Source organism: Bombus terrestris, chromosome 6, assembly GCF_910591885.1.
Source record: "Bombus terrestris chromosome 6, iyBomTerr1.2, whole genome shotgun sequence".
Lineage (NCBI taxonomy): Eukaryota > Metazoa > Arthropoda > Insecta > Hymenoptera > Apidae > Bombus > Bombus terrestris.
The window spans coordinates 22,838,229-22,852,258 of record NC_063274.1 but is presented as its reverse complement, the minus strand read 5'-3'; the positions used below and the strand labels follow the sequence as shown (position 1 = coordinate 22,852,258).

Genomic DNA, 14,030 nt, shown 5'->3' with positions numbered 1-14,030 from the left:
AATGTAAATCTGCTATTAAGGAGGCCATTGTGTATCTCCTCAAGTACCTTATCTTTTTTAAAGGCCCATTTTCTCCCTGGAAAGGTATTCTGCTATACCTTTTTTAACATAACGGCCAGCTCATTGGTGTGCAAATGGAGAGGTGATTCCGAGAAGTATATCCGTGTAAGTTGATTTCCTTTGTCTACGAAGAAGAGATTCTAGAATATATCATATATAATAATAATCATATATAAATAGAATAGTTGTTTGGAAAACGAAATGATATTACGTTCGTGATGAAACAATGAATTTAAGGAATTTTGAATATAATATTTAATAAATAATAAATACATTTGTTAAACTGAACAGGTTTTATTTGAACTTGCCTATAATTTTTCGCCTACAATTATTTTTATCGATGAGATTGACTGGATAGGCACAAATAAAGGAGTAAACTGTACATTGTCTGAACCTGCAAAGAGAATCAGATCAGAACTTCTTTCTAGATTGGATGGATTACTATCTAACGAAAATTCTAATGTAGTTCTTTTGGCTGCAACTAATTGCCCGTGGTATGTATATCACCCTATTTCAATGTTTTCTAAGTAGAAAATATCTTAATATCATAATTATTCATTATCTTAATCTTAATTATTGCGTTGTGCGGAATATTCCTTTGTTATTATTAATATAACAGAACAATAATATTTATTGTAAATATATTATTAGGGACATTGATGCAGCTTTACGCAGACTTTTTCTTGAAAAGAAAATATACGTATCATTACCAAATGAAGTTACTCGACTTGGTATGTTCAAATTATACCTTAGCAACCAGTTATTAGAGAATATGGATATTGTAAACCACATAATAAAATCTACTGAAAAATATTCTTGCGTGGATATAAAATTGCTTTGTAAGCAAGCATGGCTGCTAGAAATAAGTCCAATATGGGAAAAACTTGAAAAAAAAAAAAAAAAAAAAGAAGCATCTGTTACGACTTTGAAATATGAATTAAAGAATTATGAAATAATAGCAAAATTGTTAAAAACAATGTCACCTACAGTTACGGATGTGGATAGATATGAAGCGTGGAATAAATATGTATGCCATAAGAACATATTTTAAAAAATATAAATGGTTATCATAATATATATCATTAATATAATTATCGTTCGAAAAATTGTTCGCGTGCGTGCATGTATGTGTGCGTACGCGCTATAAACAAGTTTGAAATATTCGTTCTACATAAATGTATACGTGGTATACATATTCCCTTATAATATATAATATGTGTAATCTGAGTGGTAATATATCCATGTATTACATATGTGTTAGTGTATTTTATCGATAATCTGTCTTTTATTTCCTCTTATCTTATTAACGCATGTATGGGCGCGTATATGCGCCGGGCGAAAACTATGGTTATATATGGGATTGTTAACAAATAAAAATTAATCTAGGTGTTATTAAAGAAATTTGTTTCACCTTCTAAACTTTTTGATGATCGGTTTACTTTGAATATTTTGCATATTTTTGCATATCATGAGCATTTTGTACATTTCTATACATTCAAATTTTCTATGAATATAAAATGATCCGCACTACTATCTACTTCATAGTATACTCTATACGTTTAAAATGCTCCATTAGAAGCTTAAATCTATCAAAATACAGCTCCTAGGGAAATGTGAATTTTCACATAAACACATAATATCGATTTTCTCATTGAAACGTATAGGCAGGTATATACTAGCACAAGCCACCTTCGGCATTTGGCCGTATGGTGCAGCACTAGCTCTGTAACATAGAAAACCATAGGCGTCAGTTCTTCTTATTTCCTCTTTGATATATGTTTACTTTAATGTCACTTATTCAGGCGCTTGATACATTGTCGGAATAAAATTTTAGTAATGTGCAAGTAATTTTGAGTAGATTAATAAAGTATAATAAGATATTAGATTCATGTACATAGATTCAAGTGACATCAATCTTTATGTCTAGTATATACATGTGTATTGATCTGTAAGTCAGTGTTAAAATAACAAATAAATGGCAGAAGAAGGAAAGAAGATTTCCTTCGGTTTTGCGAAATCTATTAAGAAACCTGTGTTAAAAAATGCTATTCCACAAGAGAAAAAGAAAGTTGATTACATTGAATGCCTTGATGAGAAAGGTATTAAAGTAATAGGGTGAGTTCAAAAAGTAAAATTTGTAATCAAGAAACATATAACCTCAACCTAACCTATAAAAATCACCAATAGCGGAATATATATATTTGAAAACAATTTTTTTATTTCAGCGAGGAAGAAAAAAAAAGATGAACCTCTAATTATTCCATCACTAGGTTCAAAAACCTGGCATGATAGAATTCTTAATAAAATAGATGCAGACATTTTCCTTCCGAAGGCAGATAAGGAAAAGGTAGGAGACGCTAGTGTTAACGAGGCAAAATCAAAGCTATCTAATGGAAAAACATCGCCGATAATATCAATAAAGAAAGAGCCAGTTGAAGATTGTGAAAATAAAGTTGTTACTTTAGAAGAGCAAGCGACGAAAGAAATCGTTGAGGAACTTCAGTCAAAGAATAAATATGAAACTAAAACAAATGATTTAACTTTACCTTTAGTAGAAGATGAATCATTAAGAGGCAAAGAACAGGTACGTTATCAACATATTGATGTGCAATGCACAGATGTATTACATTTGCATATTATAAATATCGTTTTGTATTTATTTTTCAGTCTACGTTAGAAGATTATGAAAAAATTCCTATTGATGCTTTTGGTGTAGCAATGTTAAGGGGAATGGGATGGCAACCAGGAAAGGGAATTGGTTGAAATGAAAAGTATGAATTTTACTCTGGATTAAATTAATTATATGTATTTAATACATCACTTATTGGAAAGTAAACAGAGAACATCATTTTTTATTTCACAATCGTTTATTCTAACTATTACAGATTAGTAGCAGCTGTCATACCAGAATTACGACCAAAAGGTATGGGTCTTGGAGCAGACAAAGTAGCATTGCAGAAGAAAAATACAGATTCCAAAAAAGAAGAGGAAGAAGTTAAAATCGAGAAAGGAACATTTGTAAAAATTATACGTGGAAAACAAAGTAATAATTATGGTCAAATAGAAGGATTCGATGATGATGCAGGAAGGCTCATAATAAAACTAGCTCTTGGTGGAAATATAATATCTGTAAATGAATTTATGGTACAGCCAGTGACTAAATCAGAATATTCTAAGAACTCAAAAGTTCAAAGTTAATATGAAGTGTTAGTTTTTCATTAAGGGACTTTTAAGAAAATAAATTTGAATTGACATATACATATAAAGACATAATCGGACATGTAGAAAAACTAATTCAAGAGTACCTGTAAGTGTGTTGTTGCATGCAATTTTTTAAAGGTCCCTTCTATCTTTATATAAAATATTATAAATGTAGAGGTTTTAGCTTTCAGTATTTCATGGGGTTAATTTCAGATACAAAAAAGTATGAGGAATATAAGGACAAGGAATCCAAGGGACTCAAGCAAAAGATGGATAGAAAAAGATCAATGTCCCCTGACCCCGAAGACGGTGAAGATAAAACGGTGAAGAACAAAAGTAGTAATAAAAGAAAGAAAATCGGAAGTACGATGCGCAATAAGAACAAGTATGATAAAGTGGGGGATAAAAAATCAGAAAGACGAAAAAGGCGCTCCGAATCTAATGATGACAGCGATAGTGATTCTGAAAAGAAGAGACGGAGAGAAAGAAGTAACTCTAATAGTAATGATTCTTATAAATTAAAAAGATTGAAGAAGTCAAAGAAACGTAAGAAGTACGATTGCTCGTCTGAAAGATCAAGTAAAAAACGAGACGACGAGAAAGATCAAGATCTCGATCATTTAGTAGGCAGTAATATTTTCCAGGAACGTATTCGGTCATTTTACTTTCAAGATAAATTGTATAATTTTATTTATACAGATTTTATAATAAAGTGTATTTTTACAAAAGTATATTTCTTTTCTTACCCTTAACTGAAAATTACATTTAATTATAATATGTAATAATGTTTACAATTACATCAAAGTTAATGTCCTAAACTTTATCAATAATTATTAAAAATCCCCGCGTATTGCTTACGTAATGTTGATATCGAGTAATACCATACATAACCTCAAAGAACATTATGATACTTACGAACATCGTTAAACAAGTAGTGCGAACGATGTCGAGTAAGTATGTCACTATGTATAAAGTATTTATAGATAAAAAGTATGGGAAATATATAACCGAGTGTATTTAACTTTTCCAACATTTTAGCATTTCGCTTGGCGTTGGTACAACTTCAAGTAAATGAAGTAAAAAGCAAAAATGTAGAGCGGGCAGTTTCCTACATTTCAAGCGCGAAAGAGCATAATGCTGATATTATCGCTCTTCCTGAATGCTTTAATTCACCATATGGAATACGTAATAATTTGTTTCTTTTTCTAATAATTTATTATATGTATAACAACTATATAGAAAAAAGTAAAAGTAGACAAATTACCTTAACGTTCATACTTCCATAAAGATTGTGAATTGACTCGAGAATATAGAATTTCCCCATTTTTATGATTATCGTGATTTTTGTATAAATATATTTTTTAAGATACTAATAATTAGGTACTTATAAACTAGTATTATCAATTATTTTGTATTTATAATTCCACCTATAATAGTTAAAAATTAAAGTTAGTTAAAATCTAACTTTATGTTTCAAAAAGTACTAGCAAAGTCGTTAAGTAACAAGTCACTGGTACTGACCCAAATAGCATGATTGTAATTAAACATTTCTAAATATTCATTTTTCATCTTGAACCTGTAGAAACAATTTATTATATGTACTATTATCTAAGTAATTATATATTTAAGTAAATCGAAATATAAAATTTAGTTATTTTAATAATTTAAAAAATAAAAAATTGACAAACATTTCAACCTAATTTATGGTTGGAACAAAGGACAGTTATTTTTCATTAATTGAAATATTGCAATGCAGAATAGTTTCCAAAATACGCCGAGAGTATTCCTGATGAAACGGTGAAACGAGCGTTGCTTTATCGAAGGCAGCTAAGGAAAACAGCATTTATGTAGTTGGTGGTACGATACCTGAAATAGAGGGCGATAAATTGTACAATACCTGTACTATTTGGGGTACCGATGGAACTTTGATAGCAAAACACCGGAAGGTAAATAATATACCTCCATGTGGCTTTGTAATTGAAAATATTGGGGTGGAGAAAGTGACTCTATCTAGGAATAATTTAGGAATATGCATATGTACATACGTGTACTATAACCAATTCTATAATTTAAAAAATATGTTATAGGTTTATAAAATACGTTTTGATACGAGAAACATACATTTTTGTCGTAATATAATATATAAATTTTTGTACAATATATTTGTTTTGTAATATAAATTTTTCGCATAGGGAAAAACTTATTTTTTCTTAAAAAATATTCCTTCTCAAATATTATTAAATGATAAAACTTTTTAATAAAAGAAAGTGATAAAAACGCTGTCAGTTATTAAATAAAAAACAATTAAAGTTTAGAAGTTCGTAACATTGATGTTAAATTACAAAAGTTACAGCAATAGAGTTAGCAACTATATTTTTATGTTATTAGGTACATCTATTCGACATCGACATTCCCAACAAGATTACTTTCCGAGAGAGTGATTCACTCAGTCCTGGTAATTCCCTAACAATGTTTGATGTGAAGGGCTGCAAAATAGGTATTGGCATTTGTTATGATATCAGATTCGAGGAAATGGCACGCATTTATCGGAACAAAGGTACAGTAGCTTAATCGAACAATACTTAACTAGCATGAAAGTAACTATCTTTCTTAAATATATTCTATATAAAATATAATCGATATAATCTGTAACTCTGTATAAAAAGGAGCTTAATTTAAAAAACCAGTATATTCGCTGAAAATGAAATAAATAAAAGAATTAGAAGCACGACAAGAGGACTGTTCTCGCATATTCATAAATTATGGAATATGGACTGTGCAGCTACAAAGTTAACTAAAATTCAGTGGTCTCATATTTCCCGTTTCTCTGTGTTAGGTTGCCAAATGCTGATATATCCGGCGGCATTCAATATGACCACTGGTCCACTGCACTGGTCATTACTTCAGCGTTCCAGAGCGAATGACAATCAATTATACGTCGCCTGTATATCACCGGCTCGTGTTCCTTCAGCAAGTTATGTCGCATGGGGACATACACAGTTGACAAATCCCTGGGGGAAAATCCTTTATGATTTGGAAACTCAGGAAAATATGGTGGTTACCGATATCGGTAATTTCCAGCTTAACATTAAAAGCGAGAAATCCATGATGTAATTAACTTTTAGTCTCGTTGGTTCATCGATTTTGCCGGCTCCCTCTGTATTTGCTGAATTTATTAGCAAGCATTACTTATTACTTCGTATGTTTTTCTTTTCTCTCAGATTTGAAAGTTGTTGAGGAAGTAAGGGCTCAGATACCTACATTTTCTCAAAGACATACGGATTTGTACGACACTGTCTATAAAAAGGAGTAACTCTACACTGAAACAGAAAATGTTTTCTTATAATATTTCTACTACAATACCGTTTTTTTTTTTTTTTTTTTTTTTATGACTTATTACTAATTACTTATCATTTGTACTAAATGAATAACTCAATTAAGAAAACCAAAATGTTGTAAATAATAATCTGTATATCTTGTGTATCAATATGTAATTGGATATTGTAATAATATTGGAATGTCTTTGATCAGGGATATGATAAAGAACACGCGAAGACTACATTCTTTTGAACATCTTTAATATCCATCATTTATAACATTAAACATCTTTTTAAATATTTAGATAGATTAATACGTAACTCTTTATATATATAAACATTAATTTGAAGTTACAAGCTTAGAGAAATTGGTCGATTAATATTTATAGATCGGCTGTCTTGATGAAAGGCTTAAAGAAAGCAAAAACATAACAATGTCGCAAATATAATTTATAGTTTAACTTCTTTCTTGTATCTGTCTGCCTTTCACGATGTTTTACCAATTACAATAAGTAATTTCGACTTCTTTGCGCTCCGTTTTAACGCATTCGAGACCGAAAGAAATTCATATCAATCAGTAGGCATAATATATATAACTGTACATAATATATTATAGTATAACATAGTATATGATTTTATATTTTAAAAACATGAGGCATAAAATTTAAGATTGTCATCGACTTAAAATTAAAATATGAAAAGAATATTCCAGAGAGAGAAAAGCACAGTATCATTCTAACAAAACATTCAGATCGTACTGACACCCAGGAATCGTATTACAATAAAATCTCGGTCTCGAATGAATTAACACGAACGATTAACATGAAACACACTTGCGGCTTAAACACCTTCGATATCGAGGAAATTCAAACTTTACAAATAAAAGCAGCCTGTTCCTCTTTCCACCACAGACTCTCATACCATATCCGCTCTTATCCAGGCTTTTACTTGAAATCTCTGTCTATTTACAATTTAAATTTACCCGGACCACTCGTTGAATCGGCAGCCCTTTATAAATATATAATGAACCCAGAACATATACCTGTGCCCCTAGCTGGTATCAGCTCTAGTAACGTTCATACCGGAACTTTCATACGACGCCAATTTGTCACGCGTGAACATCGATTCTTTCAGGGGTCACGGCTTTATGGGATTATATCCTTTAAAGTAATTAAAGTGATACTAATGATACAGAATTTTTTACAAATATTTAATATGTCCATAAAATAGGAAGTTTCGTGCTCTCTTATTTTATATTAATTATAAATTAGTAAGTTTTACATTTGTTATCTATAGATTTAATAAATTATTAAAATTCCATGAAGACATATTCTGGAACACATTAGAAGATTTTGCTGTAATTTACAACGGATGCTCCGAGTACGAACAGGCAGTAAACGAACAAATAGAAATTCAGGCTATTGTGGTAGTATAGCTCACGTGGGATTTTAAGCTCGAATTGGACTTAAACGTTACGATCGTCGTGAATAATTACGATATATACCCTGTACGACGAGCAGAGAATCTTAAATTATTAACGGCAATTCCTTTGTGCAAAGTGCAATTTTATTAACGGCCTGTAACGAATGAACGGCTCGTTTTGAATAAAGTTTACATTTAGAAAGTAAACACAGAAACACATTTTAAGAAACTAAGATATCGAGTTCTACTTGTAAACATCAAGTGCTCTTCGTTTGAGAAGATTACGAGTCTCTTCTTCGATAACGACATTAATTAAGAAGTTTCGATACCGTTTATGACATTAAGATCTCATTAGTAAAGTTATATCATTAAAATCTTACTGTTCCTAGAGAATATATATAGTTAAAACTACCAGAGGATCAACAGGTAAAGAAATTGTTGATAAAAGCATTGTTAGTGACAACTGACTGTAATCGATATCTGCTGGGTGAAGTTGTGTGTTCTGAGAATCTGTGTTAATGCAAGGATTCTGTTACAAATCATCAACTAAAGAGCCAGCGGGCACGTCCGACCGATCGATCGATACCACGAACCTCGAATGAATTAACGCTCAAGGTGGAACGGATTTAATAGATCGAGTGTTAGTGTAATTTGACACTTTGTTTACACTTGCTTTATGCAAACAAAGTTTGATGTTCTGAACTCGATGGTTATAAGATCTTATTGAAACTCCAGTATTTCACCCGCACGGTACGACACTTTGTTGATGATTGTCCTTGTATGTTGTTGATACTCCCCATCAGCCGTTAAATTTTGTTCGTCTATCGTACTTTTCTAGCCAGAGGTTTTCCCTGATGTTTTTCCCTACTGTCTAAGTCATCAGGTTTGCAGCTCGGGGAGGACAGATAATTCGGAATTTCCCAAAGGAAGGAGAGGTGCCGTCCGAGCCATAAAGGGACGGTCACTCAAAATGCCGAATAGATTCATTTAAATAATTATGAGAAACAAGTAAGTTTTGTAACCACAAGTTTTCAAATGTTATAGTTTGAATCTGTTCTTATAATTTTAAAAAGACCTTACAGCCAGGATCTCTAAAAAATTCGATGAAAATTCTCATGAGACATCAATTGAAACAATTAAACGCAACAGAGAATGGGTATAATCATATAATTCCTCCCCATTTCAAAATTCATTAATATACATCGATTTTTGTTTTCATATTTGTTTTATGTGTGAAGAATATGTATTTATTGGCATCAAAATATTTTCTGTTTCAATTCCTGGTCATTTTAGATCGAAACTTCCAAATATCGTTGATCAAAAATTTTTTAATTTTTAAAATGAAAGGCACTAGTTATAGGACAAAAAGTTGTTTCAATTATTTGAACATTCTGCTTCATTCCTACAATAACATATTTTATTTTAAATGAAAACAAGAAACAATACTATTGTGTATAAGTTTAACGGAGTGACACAGGTGATTTGTAGCTAACACTGTAGCTAACATAGTTTCTGCAATATACCCTTTAATCGAGTAGAAACAAGGGGATTTTAGAAATTTCTATTAACCGACAGTATCGTCAACAAGTTTTAACAATGACTGAAGGTTGCAAAATTAAATATAAAATGATTTATTAATAGCATATGCAGTGTTAAATTTGTAAATAAGCAGTTTATCTTTTAAGAATAACAGAGACACCAGAAAATAAAAATAAAGAATATTCTAATTATATTGCAAACTAACGAATAATGTAAAGAATTTATTTTTGTTATCTATATCACAGATTTTAGGTAAAATATTAATTTACTTATTACTAGGAGATTGAATTTGAAATATAATTATAATTTATAAGGGACACCTTTAAACTAGCAGATATTTGGTAGCAGTTCTCTAGCCTTTGTACAATATAACACAGTTCGGTTTAATTGAATTTAATCCCTTTGACCAGCCAGTTTCCAATTTCATTTATGGCATAATCTCCTGACAATTTCATACCCTTCAAAAGAAACACGATTTTCTATTATTGTTTTACAATCGCGGAATATGATCAGTGTCTCAATTAAGCTCCACTGTTTTAATTTCCCGTCTACGCACGATGTGGGTACACCGTTTTCTTTGTTATTTTTAGATACAAGTTTTTTTTTTTTTTTTTTTTATTTATTTATTAAAATTCACAATTTGTCCAATTTGGACATTTGGTGGAATTTTTTAACGGTTAAATTAGCATGTTGGTGGCTACCCCCAGCGGGGTACCATCCTCGTGTTTCTTAGGTTGTGTCCTTTATAAGGTCTGCTGGGTGCTTCCTTTTTAGTCTTCTGTCCATATTTGTGATTTTGTATGTTTCCGCAGCTAGCCGGTTTATGTGTGTTGCTATTCTTAATTTGTATTTCTCGGAGTATCTGTTGATTTCTTCCTTGACCGTTGGCATTCCCAGGTCCCTTCGTATATCTTCGTTTCTGACGTACCAAGGTCCGTTTACTATTGTCCTGAGGATTTTAGCCTGTATTACCTCTATTTTGTTTATATGGCTCATTGCTGCCGTCCCCCATAGTGGTATTCCGTACGTCCAGATTGGTTTTATGATCGTTTTATATATTTTTAACTTGTTTTCTGTGCTTAGTTTGGATTTTCGGCTTGTTAGCCAATGCATTTGTCTTCTTGTTTTCTGTATTTTTTCTACTATTGATTTGATGTGTAGTTTCCAGGTGAGTTTTTGATCTAAGTGGAGTCCTAGGTATTTGACATGCTTTGTTTGCGTTATATGCGTGCCGTTCAATAGGATGTTTGGTGGTGTCTTTTTCCGTAGCGTGAATGTAATATGGTTGCATTTATTGGGGTTTGCTTTTATTTGTTTTTCTTGTAGCCAATTTTCTATTTTTACGATGTGTTCTTGTAGTATTTTGACTGCCGTTTCTGGGTTAGTATGCCTGACTAGTATAGCTGTGTCGTCCGCGAATGTCAATACTGTGCTGTTGGTAGTTGTTGGTATGTTCGCCGTGTATAATGTGTATAGTATTGGGCCTAGGACGCTTCCTTGTGGTACCCCGGCCTTGATGTCTTTAACTTGAGAATGTGTGTCCTTGATTTTTATTACGAAGGTTCTGCAGCTTAGGTAGGATTTTATTAAGTGGTGTATTTGCTCCGGGAATTGTTTCCTAATTGTTTGTAGTAGACTTTCATGGTTAATTTTATCGAATGCTTTCTCTATGTCTATGAAGAGGGCTGTGCAGTATTCCTTGTTTTCTAGTGCTACTATTGTTTCGTTTATAAGCCTGTGCATTTGCTCTATCGTGGAGTGTTTGTTTCTGAAACCAAATTGGTGATCCGGTATTAGTTTTTTTGTCTCTATTATTGGTTTTATGCGGTCGTATATTATCTTTTCCAGTATTTTGGAAAATACTGGAAGCAGTGATATTGGTCTGTAAGATGCAGTTTGGTGCGGGTCTTTGCCTGGTTTATGTAACATTTTGATCTGTGCTAATTTCCATGGTTTGGGGAAGTATTGAATTCTTAGAATTGCATTGAATATTACTGTTATTAGTCTTATTGCTTTTGGCGGAAGGTTTTTTAAGATTTTACCATTAATTAGGTCGATTCCTGGCGCTTTGTTGTTTTTTGTTTTATCAATTATGTTTCTAATTTCTTGTGCCGATGTTTTAGGTATGGTGTATTCCTTGTCGGCTGTGGTAGCAGTGGTTTGTGGATCCTCCTCCGTATGACTTTTGAGGTTGCTGTTGTTGGTAATGTGTGGTGTGAATGTGTTGTAGAGGTGGTTGGAGAATTCTTCAGCTTGTTCTTCGTTGCTTCTTGCCCATGTGTTATCTGCTTTTCTGATTGCCGGGACGGGTATTATTGGCTTCCTTATTTTTTTCGTGGCTTTCCATAGTGAATAGTTGGTGTTCTCGTGTGTGGAGAGTGTCCCTATGAACTTTGAGAATTCGTTATCGTTGTGCTCCTTTATTTTGTTTTTTATTTCCTTTGCAAGTTTGTTTAAGTGTTTTTTGTTTTCTCGGGTTCTGTATTTTTGCCATTTTGCTTTTGCTTTTCTTTTTTCTTTGATTTTGTCGAGTATTTCTTGCGGGATTGTTATTGTTTGTCTGCTGGTTGGTTCGGGAGTAGTGGTTGTCCTTGCTGCTTCCTGAATAGTTGCTGTCAATGTTGCTACTGCCTGTTCTATGTGTTCAGGAGTTTTTAACGGGATGTTGCAGTTTATTTTGCTTTCTATTATTTCTTTGAAAGTTTGCCAATTGGTGGTTTTATTGTATAGTGTTTCTGGTTTGCTATAGTGAATTGGTTTGTTTCTGTATTCAATTATTATGGGTGTATGATCGGAGCTGAGCTCGAGGTTGGGTGTTATTTTTAGTTTATTTGTGTTTAGTCCCCTTGTAACTGCAAAGTCCAGAAGATCTGGTTTTTTGTTCAGGTCAGTCGGCCAATGTGTCGGTGTTCCTGTGGATAATATATTGAGGTTATTATTTCTAATGTATTTTTCTAGTGTTCTACCTCGAGGTGTAATGTTTCTTGATCCCCAGAGCGTGTGCTTTGAGTTGTAGTCTCCCGCTGCGATGTACTTGTCCCCTAGGTCATGGAAGTATTCTTCCCACATTTGTGTTGTTATTTTGTGTCGCGGAGGCACGTATACTGCTGACAACTGGAAGTGGTTGCTGCTAGTTTGAACTGTAACAGTGGTTGCTTGTAAATATTCTTTGTTAACTTGGCTGTGAAGATAATGTTTGATATCGTTTCTGACTATCACTGCTGTCCCTCCGTGAGCTTTTCCTGAGGGGTGTTTGGTATCATATATGGTGTAGTATGGTATTTTCAAATAGCTTTTTGTAGTGAAGTGTGTTTCTGAGACAAGTAATATGTCTATATTATTATTGTATATGAATGTTTTAGTTTCGAGGGCCCGTTGTTGTAGGCCGTTTGAGTTCCAGGCTGCTATTTTTAGAGTGTCCGTTTTTATTTTTTGCTTAGCACGTTTGTAATTAGTTGTAGCATGACTGTGATTTGTTGGGTTTGCTGTTTGAGTACTGCATTTTGTTCGCTTATCATTCTGGTTAGCATTTCGGTGTTCTTTATGGATTGTTTGAGCAGTTCTTTGATTTCTGCAGTGTCGTTGTTACTATTGCTGTGGTATTGGTTATGTGTGTGTGTTGGTTGGCTGGTTACTTGAGCATAGCTTAGACCACCAATGGTGTTGGTGCTGATAGGTTTGGTGTTTATTGCTTGCTCTGTATTTGGTAATGTTTCAGGTTTTGTGCTGTCATGATGGGCTTGTGTGTTAGTGCTTGTCCTGCTTCGTAGGGGCGGGAACAGTTTTCGTTGTAGTTGTTTTCTTACTTCACAGCCTTTATAGCTGGCTGGGTGGTTACCGTTACAGTTGAAGCATTTAACTTTTTCTATTTTTCCTGAATATGGGCAGTGTGCAGTTAAGTGATTTTTTGCGCACTTGACGCAGGCTGGGCTTCTGTTGCAGTAGTTTTTAGTGTGTCCGTATTGTTGACACCGCATGCATTGAGGTATATCTTTTTTGTGTCGTGGTGGTTCGACTGTTACTATTGTGTTTAGTATTTGTTTGATATCGTATATTTCCTTGTTATTGATTCTGGGTTCAAGTTCTATTAAGAATAGTGGTAGTGGTTGCTTAGTGTCGAATCTTGTTATATTGTTTATTGTTCTAGTTTGATGTCCAATTTTAGCTAACTCATCGCTTAATTTATGTACGTTGGTTTTAGGATGCAATCCTCTTATGACAATTTTATAGCTCCTTTCAGTTTTAAGCTGATAAGTGTGGTAGATGGCATTTTTTTCTTTTAATGCTTTTGTAACTTTCCTAAATGATTCTGGTGTGTTTGTTTGAATTTTTACTTGATCCAATTTTGTTTGCTTTATTGTGTAATTGTTTTTCTCTTCTAGGTTATTTAGTAGATCAATGAGCGGGTCTATTATTTGGGCCTCGACAAAGATTGGTGGTGGTTTTGTAATATGGTTTGTTTGGGTAATGGTTTTACTTACGGGGTCAGAG

General features: G+C 32.8%; 1 protein-coding gene, 2 long non-coding RNA genes and 1 pseudogene across 3 annotated transcripts in view; 3 read left to right on the top strand and 1 right to left on the bottom strand.

The window, feature by feature from the left end:
* The window catches only part of LOC105667061, a 100,639-nt gene extending 96,650 nt beyond the window's left edge, over positions 1-3,989 (top strand). Inside the window, exons 5-6 of the long non-coding RNA XR_007224312.1 lie at positions 3,173-3,204; positions 3,475-3,989. This is a non-coding gene — a long non-coding RNA (G-patch domain and KOW motifs-containing protein). The remainder of the gene's footprint in view (positions 1-3,172; positions 3,205-3,474) is intronic.
* Positions 1-14,030, bottom strand: part of LOC125385250 (integral membrane protein DGCR2/IDD-like) — a 129,485-nt gene that overhangs the window by 70,774 nt on the left and 44,681 nt on the right. The window lies entirely within an intron of this gene.
* LOC125385252 lies at positions 2,115-2,817 on the top strand. Its single transcript, XR_007224320.1, has 3 exons — positions 2,115-2,175; positions 2,286-2,644; positions 2,728-2,817. It is a non-coding gene; the product is annotated as an uncharacterized LOC125385252 (long non-coding RNA).
* LOC125385249 lies at positions 4,028-6,542 on the top strand (annotated as a pseudogene).